This window comes from Fistularia commersonii, chromosome 1 (genome assembly GCF_037954325.1).
Source record: "Fistularia commersonii isolate RoL2024-O1a breed Wild chromosome 1, RoL_Fcom_v1.0, whole genome shotgun sequence".
Taxonomy (NCBI): domain Eukaryota; kingdom Metazoa; phylum Chordata; class Actinopteri; order Syngnathiformes; family Fistulariidae; genus Fistularia; species Fistularia commersonii.
Genome location: NC_141284.1, coordinates 26,064,320 through 26,078,346, shown reverse-complemented (window position 1 = coordinate 26,078,346; position 14,027 = coordinate 26,064,320). Strand labels below are relative to the sequence as shown.

The 14,027-nt window shown below is 48.2% G+C and overlaps 1 protein-coding gene and 1 long non-coding RNA gene across 5 annotated transcripts in view; both read right to left on the bottom strand.

The window, feature by feature from the left end:
• The window catches only part of plekhh1 (pleckstrin homology, MyTH4 and FERM domain containing H1), a 48,002-nt gene extending 46,947 nt beyond the window's left edge, over positions 1 to 1,055 (bottom strand). Inside the window, exon 1 of one of the 3 annotated variants that reach the window (XR_015106952.1) lies at positions 737 to 1,055. The gene's annotated coding sequence lies outside the window, so the exon portion shown is untranslated. The remainder of the gene's footprint in view (positions 1 to 736) is intronic. The other 2 variants (XM_086156976.1, XM_086156967.1) reach the window with 2 other exon arrangements.
• A 12,124-nt stretch (positions 1,056 to 13,179) lies between these two features.
• LOC147237976 (uncharacterized) overlaps positions 13,180 to 14,027 on the bottom strand; it is a 72,629-nt gene continuing 71,781 nt past the window's right edge. For both annotated transcript variants that reach the window (XR_015106951.1, XR_015106950.1), the window contains 2 exons: positions 13,419 to 13,490; positions 13,180 to 13,313 (listed from right to left, as the gene is read on the bottom strand). This is a non-coding gene — a long non-coding RNA (uncharacterized LOC147237976). The remainder of the gene's footprint in view (positions 13,314 to 13,418; positions 13,491 to 14,027) is intronic.

The window sequence follows — 14,027 nt, the reverse complement described above, 5'->3', positions numbered from 1 at the left end:
TTATGTATTTTTTTCAAATTGTTGATTTATTTCACCGGCCGGGTCGGACCCCCTGGTGGGTTTGACCCCCCCAAACCATTCCTTCCTGCTTAATGACAGGCCCGGATGCGCTGACCACCCTCATTATCAAACACATTCCTCTACGGGGAGGCGGAAACCTCCAGCCATGTCCCGCGACCCCCCTTCTTCCACGCCTCCACTCCCACCCAGGTGAGAGGCGGAGCTTCCGCCTTTCAATAACCAATCAAATCACAGCTTCTTAAAATCAATAGTCAAGTCACTTCCTGGCACATCCGGTGCAGCTGAGGGTTACTTCCGGGGTGTTTTTTTTTTTTTACAAGTTTTTGAAAGGTGGATATGTGCGCGCCGCCGGATGGTTCAGCATCGTGAACGCGCACGGAGAGGCTTTATCAGAAGTCAGATTTTTTTTTTTTTCTTTCTTTTTTTTTTTTTTTTTTAAGTCTAATTCAGTCCCTCCGGATGGCGTCCAAAAAAAGGCCGGCAGGAACAGGTGTGTCAAGAGCGCGCACGGCGAGCAAGCGCCTCGGAAGGAAGGACGGGAGGAAGGAGGGATTGCATCAAATGCATGGAAATGTTGAAACCGGCATGAGCGGCGAAGACCCTCACACACACACACACACACACACACACACACACACACACACACACACACACACACACACACACACACACACAAACACACACAGACAAACGCCGAGTTTCACTTCTACGTTACCTTGTGACCTCGCTGTCTCCCCCCTCGTCCTGCAGCAGCAGCAGCAGTCCACCCCCACCCCACCCCCTCCACTCGGGTCGGGTCTGCGCCCGTGGGGGGTTGCCGTGGGAGGGGTGGGGGGTGAATCACGTCCCGGTCCGACACATAACTTCTCTCGACCGTCCCTCGTTTCTCCCCTCACTCATTCATCCTCCTTCTGCAGCTCTTCTTCTTCCTGTTCCTCCTCCTCCACGTCCGTCCGTCCGTCCGTCCGTCCCTCCGCGCGTCCTGCGGCCCCTCTGAGGCGCTCGGTTCAGAGGGACTCACTCACATCTCCATTCAAACAGACTCATCCCATATTCCTTTAAAGGGCCCAGTGCAGGATCAGGTTTCTGCAGGAGTCAGCCCTCTTCCTCCTCCTCCTCCTCCTCCTCCTCCATGCTCAGGATATTGCATTCAGGCTGCCTCGGGTTTTCCCTCAGGATGTAAACACAGCAGAGCAGAGACTTTATCAGCAGACACGTCTCCTCTCTTTCCTCATCATCATCCCTTTTTTTATTTTATTTTATTTTTTTTCCTGCTAAGTGTCTGGTTGCACGCGATATTGTAGCGTTTTAGTCAAGGAAAACACCTGGTTGACGTTTCTAAGCCGTACAAGCCTGCAATACGACTAACTCTTTCCGTTTAATTCCAGGTGAAAAATAAATAAAACGAATTCCCCGCACCTCCAAACCGCACCCACATAATTCCCAGCAACCCCAAAATCACACAGAAAACAAGCATCAACATAAACCCCAAAATTCGTGACGGGCTGCAATATGTGTATTATGTGAATTCTGCCGCACATCGTTTCCTTCGGGATCAATAAAGTATCTCTCCTCTACCATCTTCTTCCTCCCTTCCTACTCTGAGCCTTTCATGCACTTTCTTACTCATTCGCTTAAATATCTGGTTCTTAACCCGGGTTCGATCGAACCCCGGGGGTTCGGCGGAGGCCAAGACACACCCGACTCATATTATTTGTTAGCCGTCGCGGCTGCAGGACACGGTACGTCGTGTGATTTATTTCCTAATATTTGATTCCCTTTAGACTGATTTTGTAGAACAAAAAAAAAAAACAGAACGTTATGGGAGTCAGCGTCCGAACTGCGTGATTTGCAATTCTAGTCGAGCACCGGCAAAACTAAGAGAACGCTTCCTTATTCCTCATGTGTTTGTTTTTGTGTGAAAATCACGTTTTGCCGGTTTTGTTCTTTGAACACAGCGATGTTGATGCAAGGTTCATTTTGTTCACCGTGCTACGTTTTGAATTTGAAAAATTCACATTTTATTTTTCCATTAAATAAGGGTTCGGTTAATGCGCATATTCGGTACCTCCAACACAGTTAAGAACCGCTGACTTAAATGAAAAAATGTAAAACTGTTGATGCGACTGCACTTTCATTCCGCGATCACTTTTCTTTTTCTTCTTGCAACTGCATCTTAGCACTCCTGTCACTTTAAAAAATGTGAACTCACTCTACGAGCTAAAGTCCCCTGTTCAGGATCTTGTCCAAATTAAAGTGTCAACAGCAAATCTTTTGTTATTACCTCTTTGTCATGACATAGTTTGCATTTTTTAGCGACAGAAAAGGTAACTACCATGCTAACGTGTCATTGTTTTTTGTGTTTTTTTTTCTGTGAGAGCCTTAGAATGAAAAACCAAATAAATAACTAAAATGCACTCAGATATTGTAAAAACTATACATTGAAGTGCAGACTTGCTTAAAAATGGAAATTCTCAAGTAGAATTACTTCAAAGTTTAGTACTTGTATAGTAAATATACCAAGTTTCTGTCCACAGCGAGTTTACGTTCTATTTTCTCATACAAATCTGTACCTTCAGAGGTCCTTGCTGATATTTATAGTGTCAGAAATGACAAAGAGGTCAATATAGTCATTTTGGGATAAATGTTTTTAACAATTCTCGGAGTACTTGTCGGCCTAGCGTGGATTATGGCGTTATATGGTGCAAAACACCGAACCCCAAAGGCGAAGTTTAACAAAAACAATCTCGGACTGGCCGACGTCGGCGGCCGAGGGTGAATTTTACAACCCTTGCAGACGTATGGAAGTCACATATCGGGCGTTTTGTTTTGCCAAGTATCCTGCTCTTTCTCTCCCGCAGTAACTTCACACTGAGCGGAGGACGTTTTTCGGAGATTTGAGGAGAGCGCGGGGAAGGAAGGGGAGGGGGCTCAAACTCTGCACATCCATCACCCGGCAGATCGAGGCCTCCGCGGCGGAGCAGGATAATAAGCAAAACAAATGTTTGAACGGTTCGAGACGCAGAAGGAGAAGTCTGTGCGTTAGGAAATAAAGTTAGATTCAAAGACCACCGGGAGTGCGAGATGAGAAATCCAGCCTCGGGCCCGATGCTCTTTGGAAACGCCGGCGAGCTGGAAGCAGAAGCTGTCCGTCTACTTCTGGAAGCGGGAGGGCGCCGTTTGGGTCGACGGGTTGAGCTGCGACGGACAGAAAGTCTCACATCGTCTTGGGACCGTCGGCCGGCGCCGGTTCGACCGGAGGACAAGGGCTGTCAGACGGCCTCCTGAGTTTTCTTTGCTTTTTTAATAAAAAAAAAACATAAATACAGACGCATGGGTCTATCCAAATATATGAAAATGTTTTATGGCTGGCACTTAATGAAGTGTTCCACATCAACTTTTAAATGCTGCGTTTCTTCCAGGGCCGTTGAAATAACTGTAAAAATATGTCCGCCTGCATGCCAGGGCGCCACTGGCCGGCGTGCAGCGGGAGGCGGAGCTCCACCCGGTCAGAATTTTCGGACAGAAAACGTGTCCAACTGGCATACGGGTCCAGGAACTACCCTCCTCCGGGGGGGGGAACCGTTTAGCTTCGCCTTCCCAGCCCTGGAACCTGGAGGCGTAGCAGGCAGGAAGAGCTCCGGACGTCTTCGTCGCTCCGTTTCCGACCAAAATTCTTCTAAGAAACAGTTCCGGAAAAAGTTCTGGGAACTACTCGTTTCGAAGGGGGTTGTAGGGACGTCGGCGTGATGTTTATTGAGGCTTTTCAAAGGGGATTTGGGAGGAAGGAGAAAAATAAAGGTTCATCATCAGAGGAAGGTTTGGGTGGTAGTTCGGGTCGGGCTAATCTCCCCTTACCGCTACAAACTGTTATGTTTATGTTTACTGTTATGTTTTTTTACTTGAAACTCTGGCTCAACAATTTCCTTCGGGATAAATACAGTTGTTCTCATCTCATCTCATCTCATCTCTATACCAGAAAACAAACGATGGACCTCACTGGGACGCATCCTCATCATTCCTAAATGTGGATTTTAGTTGGTTAACCATGTTTTTGGCGCCCGCCAGTGGGAACGAGAACCAATGACGCCGGTCAGATTGACAATGAAGAAGGAGCAGAGGCACAAAGAGGCATCTCCCTTAAGGTTTAAAATGTATTATTCAAAAATGTTTAGCTCTTTGAGAATGTTGTTCTTCGCCAATAAGATCCTGCAGCTGCTAGTAAACAACACAACGCAGATTGAAAAGTTCCAACAGAACTAAATACTACTACGACTTCAAAGATGTGCTCACGACCTTCTTGTCGCAAAATATCTTCTTTTGAAAAACTGTGAACTCGACGTCCTTTGAACCCAGAGGGAAAGGAACAGCGAGACGTTTCCCCTCGCATTGAATCCTTCCCAAAAACTCCCCTTGGACGCGATCTTTATTCTCCGACCCACAGTGGGACTCTGCAAATGATCGGAAACGCTTCGGCATCAATCCGCTGTGATGGGCAACGACGTTCAGAAACCGGGCCAGATTTATAAAAAACATAGCAGATGACTCTTCCTCGCAATCGTGACATCTAAATAAATCATTAACATTCTTTTCCCAAAGACATTCACGCTCAAACGCTCGTCGTCGGTCAGTGTTCTTGTATAACAACAAACGAAGAGAGAGGGCATTTTGAGATCTAATCATAATACAATCAGAAAGAAGATCTTGTGTTTAACAGCCTGCCTCTTTTTTGTGTCTCTTTATTTAAATGTCCGTCGCTGACCGGCTCCTGCACCACCGCCATGTTCGCCGTTGTCTGAAACGGGGCTCGGAAGTGATCCGTGAACTCTGAACTGCCCTCTGGTGGGTGTTTTGCTGAATGTGCGGAAGGGCTAGCGCCTTGGTTAGCCGAGGTTAGCGCCTTGCATGGTGGCCCAGAGGTGAACTCTGAACTCTACGCTGCCCCCTAGTGGACGCGCTGCTGAACAGCCACGGCAACATAAAACGCGCATGGGAAATACGCAGGTAGTGGCATTTGGTGACGTTTTAAACCAACGCACACATTGACATAGGTTAAGTTAGTATCGATGAGCCAAACTGTAACCCTCATCCTCCCCGATTTGGCAACCGATCAGAGGGTAGAGCGGATCAATACAGGCAACGCTGTATCGATTGGCTTTATATGCGGCATTAAATGAGGCTGATTGGGATTCTTCCTAATTCTTGTGAAGCGCAAAAGACCTGCTAGCAGAACCGCGGTTAGCGTTTCCCGATGCCGACTCCACCCACTCCGCTCTGAGCTCGACGGCGCCCTCTAGTGGACGTATTGCTCAACAGCCACGACGTCATAAAGGACGCGTGGGAAATATGTGGGCATCTGACGATGCTTGAAACAGATTTACCTATTTACATACCTAGCGTTACACACCATAAACTAACCCTCAGACTGCCGGTCCATTTCCCGCCGCCGCTGCCGTTGCTTTGCGAGAAACATGCACAACAATCCGGATGACGCTTGGACGCTGAAAGCAACGACGATTTTGACATGGGGGTTCGATGACAACATTTCGATACCCGGTCATTATTTGTTCCCCCGGCAGTGTTGGCACGTTTAATCCTGTGTTTATGTCATCATCGGACAGTTTCTCCAGTCTTTTTACGGCACATTGGGATCGAACCGCAGCCTAATATCGCTCACATCGGTGAAAAAGCTCAAGGTAAATAAATGTAAATGAGCCCTTTTATATCCGTCCGCCGGAGGGTAATACGCACTTTGGAGAATCTGAACGTCAATTAAGTCGTATTTAACGATTTGATTCCATCGTGGGTTATCAGTAAAAGTGTACTGAAGTGGCGTGAGAGCGCTCCCACTGCTCATTTGAAACCTGCAATGGGTGCTCGTTTCTTTTTTTTTTCCCAGGCTTTTATTCACACCGCTGAAAGGCACGGGATATCAGAATTCCTAGATATGATTAACTGCACCGTTTGGAGGAAAACATCATGGAAGGAGCGATACAGCGGGAGGGTTTGGCGCTAGAAGCCGACCCCGCTGACGGCTCTGCCTTGCGTTGCACAATAAGTCAGTGCATCAGTGCTCTCAGTCAAAACAACTGGTGTCAGGCCTACATGGTTTGCATGCCTATTCTCGGGCACGGCTGCCAGTGCGGAGCGGGGGGCGGGCGGAGGGCGGAGGGTGAAGGGTTCAGGCCGGCTCTAACCGAGGTTTGCAGATTTACGCGAGTTCCTGTGGCTGTTCACGACCAGAGATGTGTAACGGCCCGGACAGCGGAGCTACTGGAGGACCCGGCCGGCAGCCGGCGCAGGGTTTCGGATACATATCCCGCACTCAGGGTTGCGGGGGTGCTGAAGCCCATCCCAGCTGTCATTGGGCGACAGGCGTGGTTCAACCCGGATCGGTCGCCAGACGACCATCGGGCCACATATAGAGACGTACAACCATTCGCACGTCCAGTGAGTGAGCTACTACGTGTTTTCGGACAGCGGGAGGAAACCGGAGAGCCCGTGGGAACCCCCGCGCAGACACGGCACGTCCAAAAAAGACATGATGTGGGTTCATCGGAGACCCCCAAAAATTGCCCAGACGTGTGAACGAGTCAGCGGATGGTTGCATGTCTGTACATGTTGCCCTTGGATGGACTGGCGACCGGTCTGGGCTGCACCACAACTCTAACCCAATTGCATCTATTGTATGTTTTGCACGAAAGGGCGCAATAAAAATCCTCAAATATCTTCAAAAATCAGCCATGCACCTTCGAACCCGGTGTGGCTTATGTATGAATTTTCGTTGCGCTTACTAACCTCCGACCAATTTTAATGTTACACTGCGCTCAAATATGTGTCAAAATGTTTTAGAGCAACTTTGATGAGCGATCGATCGTCGCACCGTTCCTCGGGTGAAGCTGGGTCGCAGCGTCAGACGACGTTAGATAACTACTGTCAGGCAGCGCTGGAATACGATGTCGTTCCAACCTCATACTACAGGTGGCCGCTATCGCTGGCAACGAAAACAGTTGTGTCCTTGAGCTTTTCCCTTCCTCTGCTCTGAAGGTCTGGTCTGATTCTGTGCGGCGTCACCTCCGCGACTGGGTTTCCTCCTTCTTTTGTTTGGCTTTTGTTTGGATTCTCAGTATAACGTTCCCTAATCTGGCTATTTACCTTCTCTCTCCTGTGTGTATCCACACGAGGAAAGTTGTGTATCCAGTAAACGCAGTCGAGTTGGAGGCACTTTCACCAGGGAAAGGACCATTTTGCCTAAACAGCGGGAGCTAATGGAAAACCTCTCTTTCAAAGACCTTTCAAACAACCCGAGTCGTGAGAGGAAGCGAGATCTAATCCCCTCTCGCAACTGGAATATGAAAATAAAGATACATGTATGTAATAGGAACGGTTCCAGACCTGCAGATGTGACCGGGGCTCGTAGACCGGCCGTGAAGATGTGACGCTCCAGGTGAAAACTACAAGTACCTGCAATTTACCAGAAACGGGTTAAAATCCGTGTTATAACTGCAGATGCAAAAACACGGATCACAAAATAAAATACCATATTATCCAAGAGAATTGGATTAATATCGGAGACCATTTAGATTTAGCGATAACAGAAGCGCCCCCGAGCCTGGCACCAAGAGGGATCAGGTATCAGAGTATTTCTGTCTGGAACAAACAGACAAAATTTCTTTTTTTTTTTTGCCTAAAGACACTCCGACAATGAATTGTCAGGACTGCGGTTCTGAAGAAAGTCTCGAAACCACAACAAGATGAAAACAAATCTGCTTTGAGTTTTGGGGAAAAAGCCCGACGTGCAGCCCGTCCGTGCGCTGGGAAGCCGTCGCCTGAACAAACACAGAAACAAGACAGCTGGTTTTATTCGCCCAAGTTATTTGGCGAATGTTGGTAAATCCTCGCTTCGGCCACATTCAGACAGGACAGTTCTTAGAACGGCATCTTAGAACCTCTTAGCTTTGCATTCCCACAGGCAGTAAGGGATCACACGAGGGAGAGAGCGGCTAACCGATGGCTTAAAGTGTTTTTATTTTCGACTTGTGCCGCCTCGCCGTTTGAAGATTCCCATTAGCGAACGGCCGAATGGTTGATGGTCCTCCGCGAAACCCCTCGGCGGCGTAGCAGGCCGAAAGGAGCATCTCTCCCTGGTTTGTCCATTTTGTAGCAAGAAATCATCTAACCGGCGACCACAGGTTTTAAAAAATGGCGCTCCGCCGTCCACAAATCCATGTTAACATGGCTTATGAGCTCCATCAAGCAAGCCAGTTCCCGTGGAACTGTAAAAGTCACTGAGATCCAGTTCCTCGTTTCCTCTGCTGGCCGAACGCACAAAGAAACTGTCCAATTCCTGAAGGGATTCTAGGAAATGCAAGTTCCTGCACAAGAGCAGCATATAATGATATGCCTTGTCATGTCCACTCTTGAGTTTTTCTTGACATTCAAGCAATCTTTGCATATTTAAAGACGAAATATGGACGACACTGACCGGCTGATTGATTATTGGCCCTTCGATGGTGATCACTTGTCTTCTCGCCCGCGACAGGGCATTTTCCTTTTTCCTCAAACGCCGTCCGTCTCGGGATTTTGTCAAACGGGTCTCTCCTTCTCCCCGGGTTCTTCGAACATTTTTATTGCCGCTCGGCCAGCCGTGCTGGAACCGCCGAGAGAGCGAAGCGTGATGGAAACTCCGTATAAAAAAAGAAACTCATCCAAATTCACTTCGGGGGCAACGCCGCCAGAGCGAGGACAGCGTTAAGGATGAGACGTGCGGAGGATAACACATTACGCGGGGGGGGGCATTATGAGTTTTTATGGTGGAAAAAAGTACTCACCATTTCATTTTTTTCCCCCCTCTGAGATAACAAGACCGTTAACTCGCCTTTTTCTCCTCGCCGTTTCTTTTCAACGACGTGCTTCCTCTTTCTCCCTGTGTGGTCCCGCTTGACGAGCAGCCCCCTGGATTTAGACGAACAAAAGCCGGTGCTGGAGGTTTTTTTTTCCTGGGGGGGGGGGGGGGGTCAGCTCTGGGGACCCCCGTTGCAGAAACAGCACCGGCGTTTCACACTCAAAACGCCATATTGCCAGCGGCGGGCATGTGCAATAGACATTAAAAGCAGGGGTTCGGCTCGGCAAGGCGCCTGCTGTCCACGCTGTTGACGTTTAGGAGCGATTGGAAAATACATCTGGTGAGTTTCTGGATGTAAAGTGGCGCCTGGTGACGGTTAGTTTGGAGGCAGACGGAGTGAGTAATCCTTAAATCGCATGTGAAAGGAGCGATGACTGTTTAGCCGCCTCATAATAACGCTCGTTTCATAAAGCTTCACGTGAGAGCGCGTCGGGGCGTTTATCTCTAAAACACAGAGTTGGGGATCGAAATCCGAAGGGCGCGGACGGATCCCGTGGTCACGAGCTGCAGTGAGATGCTTTAGGCGATCCAGCTGTTTACAATGGCCTGGAGCGCAAATCGCGGCCGGCCGCGGACCGCCAGACCGCAATTGTTGAAAATGGTTTTCCAGCCTGAATGAAGCTGCGAAAGCTGCCACGTTTAACATCTCGCGGTCGAAAATTTACGGCCGGCGTCAAAAGAGATTTGGCTCCGACGAGTCCCCGGTGCCATTTCTGATATGTTTAGCGTTCTATCGGTCGAGAGGATTACGCAACGGGGGGACGCGCACGCTGCTGTCGATGGTGGTGATGATGATGAAGGGATTCCCGCATCTAATCCTCCTGTTATTGGTTGCTCTCATTTAACAAAAATACGAAAACAACCAAAATACCGTGACGAGGTCAACGAGACAGAAGGCCGCCAACATTGAGTTCAGAGATGTTCAGAATCATCCTGTAAAAGGATGTCTTGCTCACGGGAATGTGGTCCAGACCTGCTCCACATGAGACTCGTTTACACTATTTCCCACACGTCCTTTATGACGTCGTGGCTGTTGAGCAATACGTCCACTAGAGGGCGCCGTCAAGCTCAGACTCAGGTTTTCCGATCACTTCCATGGCCACAGGTGTTTAAAATCAAGCACCTCGGCACGCAGTTTTTACAAACATTTGTGAAAGGATGGGTCGCTCTCGGGATCTCAGTGAATCCCAGCGTGCACGTGTGATAGGACGTGCACGCTGTGCAACAAATCCAACCGTCACCCGGATGAGAAGAACGTGGAAGATTTAGGGAACGACAGCGATGGATTGGGATCAGCGGATGCCGAGGCTCATCGTGCAAAATGGTGGCCGACTTTCTGCAGAGTCGATCGTAACGGACCTCAGAACTTCACGCGGCCTTCGGATCAGCTCAAGAACAGTGCGCGGAGAGCTTCATGGACTGGGTTTCCGTGGCCGAGCAGCTGCATCCAACTGCGGTGCAAAGCATCGGACGCAGCGGCGTAAAGCACGTCGCCGCCGGACTCTTGAGCAGTGGAGACGCTCTCTGGAGTGGTGAATCGGGGCTTCTCTATTTGGCGACCCTGATGGACGAGTCTGGGTTTGGCGGTTGCCAAAAAGAACGGTGCTTGTCTGACCGAAGCGTGATGTTTGGTTCAAGGGGGATTCTGGTGTAGGGTTGTTTTTGGTTCCTGAGTTCCAGTGAAAGGAACTCTGAAAGCTTCAGCATACCAAGTTCATTTTGGACAATTCCTTGCTTCCAACTTTGTGCGAACAGCTTCAAGCTGGACGTTTCCTTTTCCAACATGGCTTTGCACCAGCGAGCAAAGCGAGGTCCATAGAGACCACGGATGACGGAGTCTGGCGTGGATGAACTTGACTGGCCTGCACAGAGTCCCGACAAGGAGAGCCAGGCCTTCTCGTCCAACTTCAGCGCGTGAGCTCACAAATGCGCTTCTGGAAGAACGGTCAAAAAAATTCCCATAAACACACTCCTGAACCCAGAAGAGTTGAAGCTGTTCTAGCTGCGACGGGCGCACGGACGTCATATTGAACCCTACGGATCCGGAAAGGGATGTCACTTAAGTTCATGTGAGTCAAAGCAGGTGAGCGAATAGTTTTGTCCACAAAGTGTCCGTCACACACTTGCAGCCATGTTGAACGTACCGAGGAGTAAGAAGGTGTATTTTTGCAACTTCCAGTACTGTGGCTAAGCTGAAACACCCCACTTTGCTTTCTATATCAGCGTGGAGTCCATCTTTAACAACACGGAAGGGCACTCCTTCTTTCCACAGGGAGTTCGGTCGCCCCGTGGGCAGATTGTGACCTCGCCGCGCGTCGGCGTCGCGTTCTTTTGTTTACAATCTGTCGAATCAGAGTGAGAAAGATGGAGGGTGGGTGAGAGGTCCACTTACGCATGCCGCAGACATCATCCAGGGGATCTCAATCCATCATGGTGATTCTCACAGACAAAACAGTCGACGGCGAGGACAGACAAGATCTATCCGAACACAATGCACTCTCTCTTTTGACAGCGGGTGGGGGGTAATGGGAATAAAGTGGGAGAGAGCGAAAGGTCGCAAACAGCGAGGGCAAGCGAAGGCAGGAGGAACCCAGAGTGCAAGATGTGCGTGTGTGTGTGTGTTTAGAAATTTGGAAGAAGCACAGCGGAGGCAGAAAAAGCAGGGCGTTTTCTGCAAACAGAGGATGAGGCAATGTCACATGATCTTTTTCAAACCCTGCAGACGGCGAGCTGTGAAAGCTTGAGGACAATGGAGAGTATGAGAGCATGAAATGGAGAAAACCCAGCATTGTAAACCGGGACTCTGCGGCCCGGCGCGCTCTGTCCTCCGCGGGGATTTTGGCCCGCGGTCTCGCCGAGCAGCGGGTCCGGCGATAAGATCCGGCTTGGACAAGCGTTTTGTTCGACGGCGGCGGCGGCGGCGGCGGGGGGGATGTGAGGTTCGTGCAAGAAAAACACGGGAAAAAAAAAAAGAAAGAGGGGAATTCGACGTCGACGCGTTCCCGGCGGGCCGGCATCGGCGCGCTTTCGTGGCTGCCGGATTGTTTCTCTCTGACTTCACTTTATTGGAGGTGCGGACTGGGTGGAATATGAAGATCATTCACCCGGGAAAAAAAACAAAACTAAACTAAACAGAGAAACAATTGGTTTGATGGGAAACAACTGGATTAATGTGGAAAGGGGGGGAAAAGTTCATTGAAATAAACATGGTTTTATTTATTTGTCCCGCCCATCAACTTATTTCATGAGTCTCAAAATATTCTCCATAAACAGGCCATTCAACGGTGAGAAAACTGAATAAAATTCTAAAATTGCACAATACTGTGCAGGAAATTGAGGATTATCTACTACTTTAAGAAAACTATTATGAATTATCTGGTGATATTGATCTAGTAGTTTCATGAAGCAATTCATAATAGCGCTTTTGTCTCACAAGCAGCAAAAATGACTTTTTCATGATATTCTAATATTTTCAGATAGGATTTTTGAGTTTTCTTAAGATGTAAACCATAATCAGCAATATTAAAATAATAAAAGACTTGCAATATTTCAGTTGATTTGTAATGAATCCAGAATGTATGACATTTTTGTTTTTGTAATCGCGTTGCAGAAGATAAAGAACTTTATCACAATATTCTAATTTTCTGAGACAGTCCTGTAGATAATGAATGAATCAATGAAAATAATAATAATACTACTTAGTGTGCAACTTCCATCAACGTGCCGTAAAAGTGAGAAGGAACACAAATAGGACGCTAATAATGAAGACGTTCAATGAATTCATTCGCCTGGACTGAAGCGAGGGACTCGGAGGAGTTGGAAGCTTCCGATGCACCTCCTGCATGTTTTTGGGCTCGTGGAAGGAAACTCGCGATAGAAAGGACCCCCGTCGACATCCAATCAAAAACCCTTCTCGCCTCTTGGGACCTTCTTCCTGCAAAGTCGGGACGCAGAAGTCTAGAATCCTGAGAGCATCAACACACATTTGGCTTCACCAAGTAGATAAAGGTGGTTCAGTGGCATCGGCTGTTGACAAGGAAGAAAGTGAGAGCTTCACATGGACTGAAAACACACACACACACACACAAACACCTCAGCCTTAGTCCTCCGGGAGCGACGGTGTCGGCGTGTGAAGCCATCTGTCGCTGCAGAAGCAGGTGAGAGGCTCCACACAGAGCTGCGTCCAAACCCGCACACAAAGAGGAGATTGTGAAGAGCCCACAAAGGGATTAACAGTGAACACCAACACATCCTTGTTTTGTTTTATTTTATTATTTTTTTTTTTTGTGAGTGGCAAACAAGCATGCCACACACACTTTTAAAGTTCTCCTCCACACGTTCCCAGATGCTGTTTGTCCTGTTTGACATGTTGACAGAGCAGGACCTCCTGAAGGAGAAGCGTCTCTTAGATCCAGGCGTTTATGAAGCCATAAATACTGCGCTGGGCATGTGTGTCACCTCTTAGAAAGAGAGAATGTAAACACATACCAACCTGGATGCGTTGCTGAAAGTTCAAGCGCCGTTTTCCCGGCTGATGTGACCTGAACTCACCTCCCAGGAGCCCCTGGGAAGAAATTCGACAAGAGCGCTCTGCTAGCGTAACGTGCAACATGTCATTTAAGCTGAGCTGGTGTATTAGCATGCAGCAAGAGTTGGCTAAATGCTTTATATTTCCATTTTTGCTTTTTATAGGCAGCAGTTTTAGATTCTTTCAGGGGTGTCAAACTGATTTTCACAGAGGGCCGTATTAGCATAATGGTTGCCCTCATATGGAACAGGAACAGTATAAATGTAACTGAATGTAACCAAATGTAAATAATGTTAAATACCTGTTACAATGTTACACATTTCATTACATTACATTACATTGCATTTGGCAGACGCTTTTATCCAAAGCGACTTACAATAGAGGACATAGGGACTGCAAATACACTTGCAAATACACAATGCACAGGAAATATACAGAACAGTAAGCTTGGGTTAGTGAAGTTTTTTTATTTTGGACAGAGACCCACAAACGTACACACACACACACACACACACACACACAAACTGCATAGCCTAACTTGCTGCCAACCTGATCTGGGGCATCAGCGCAGTA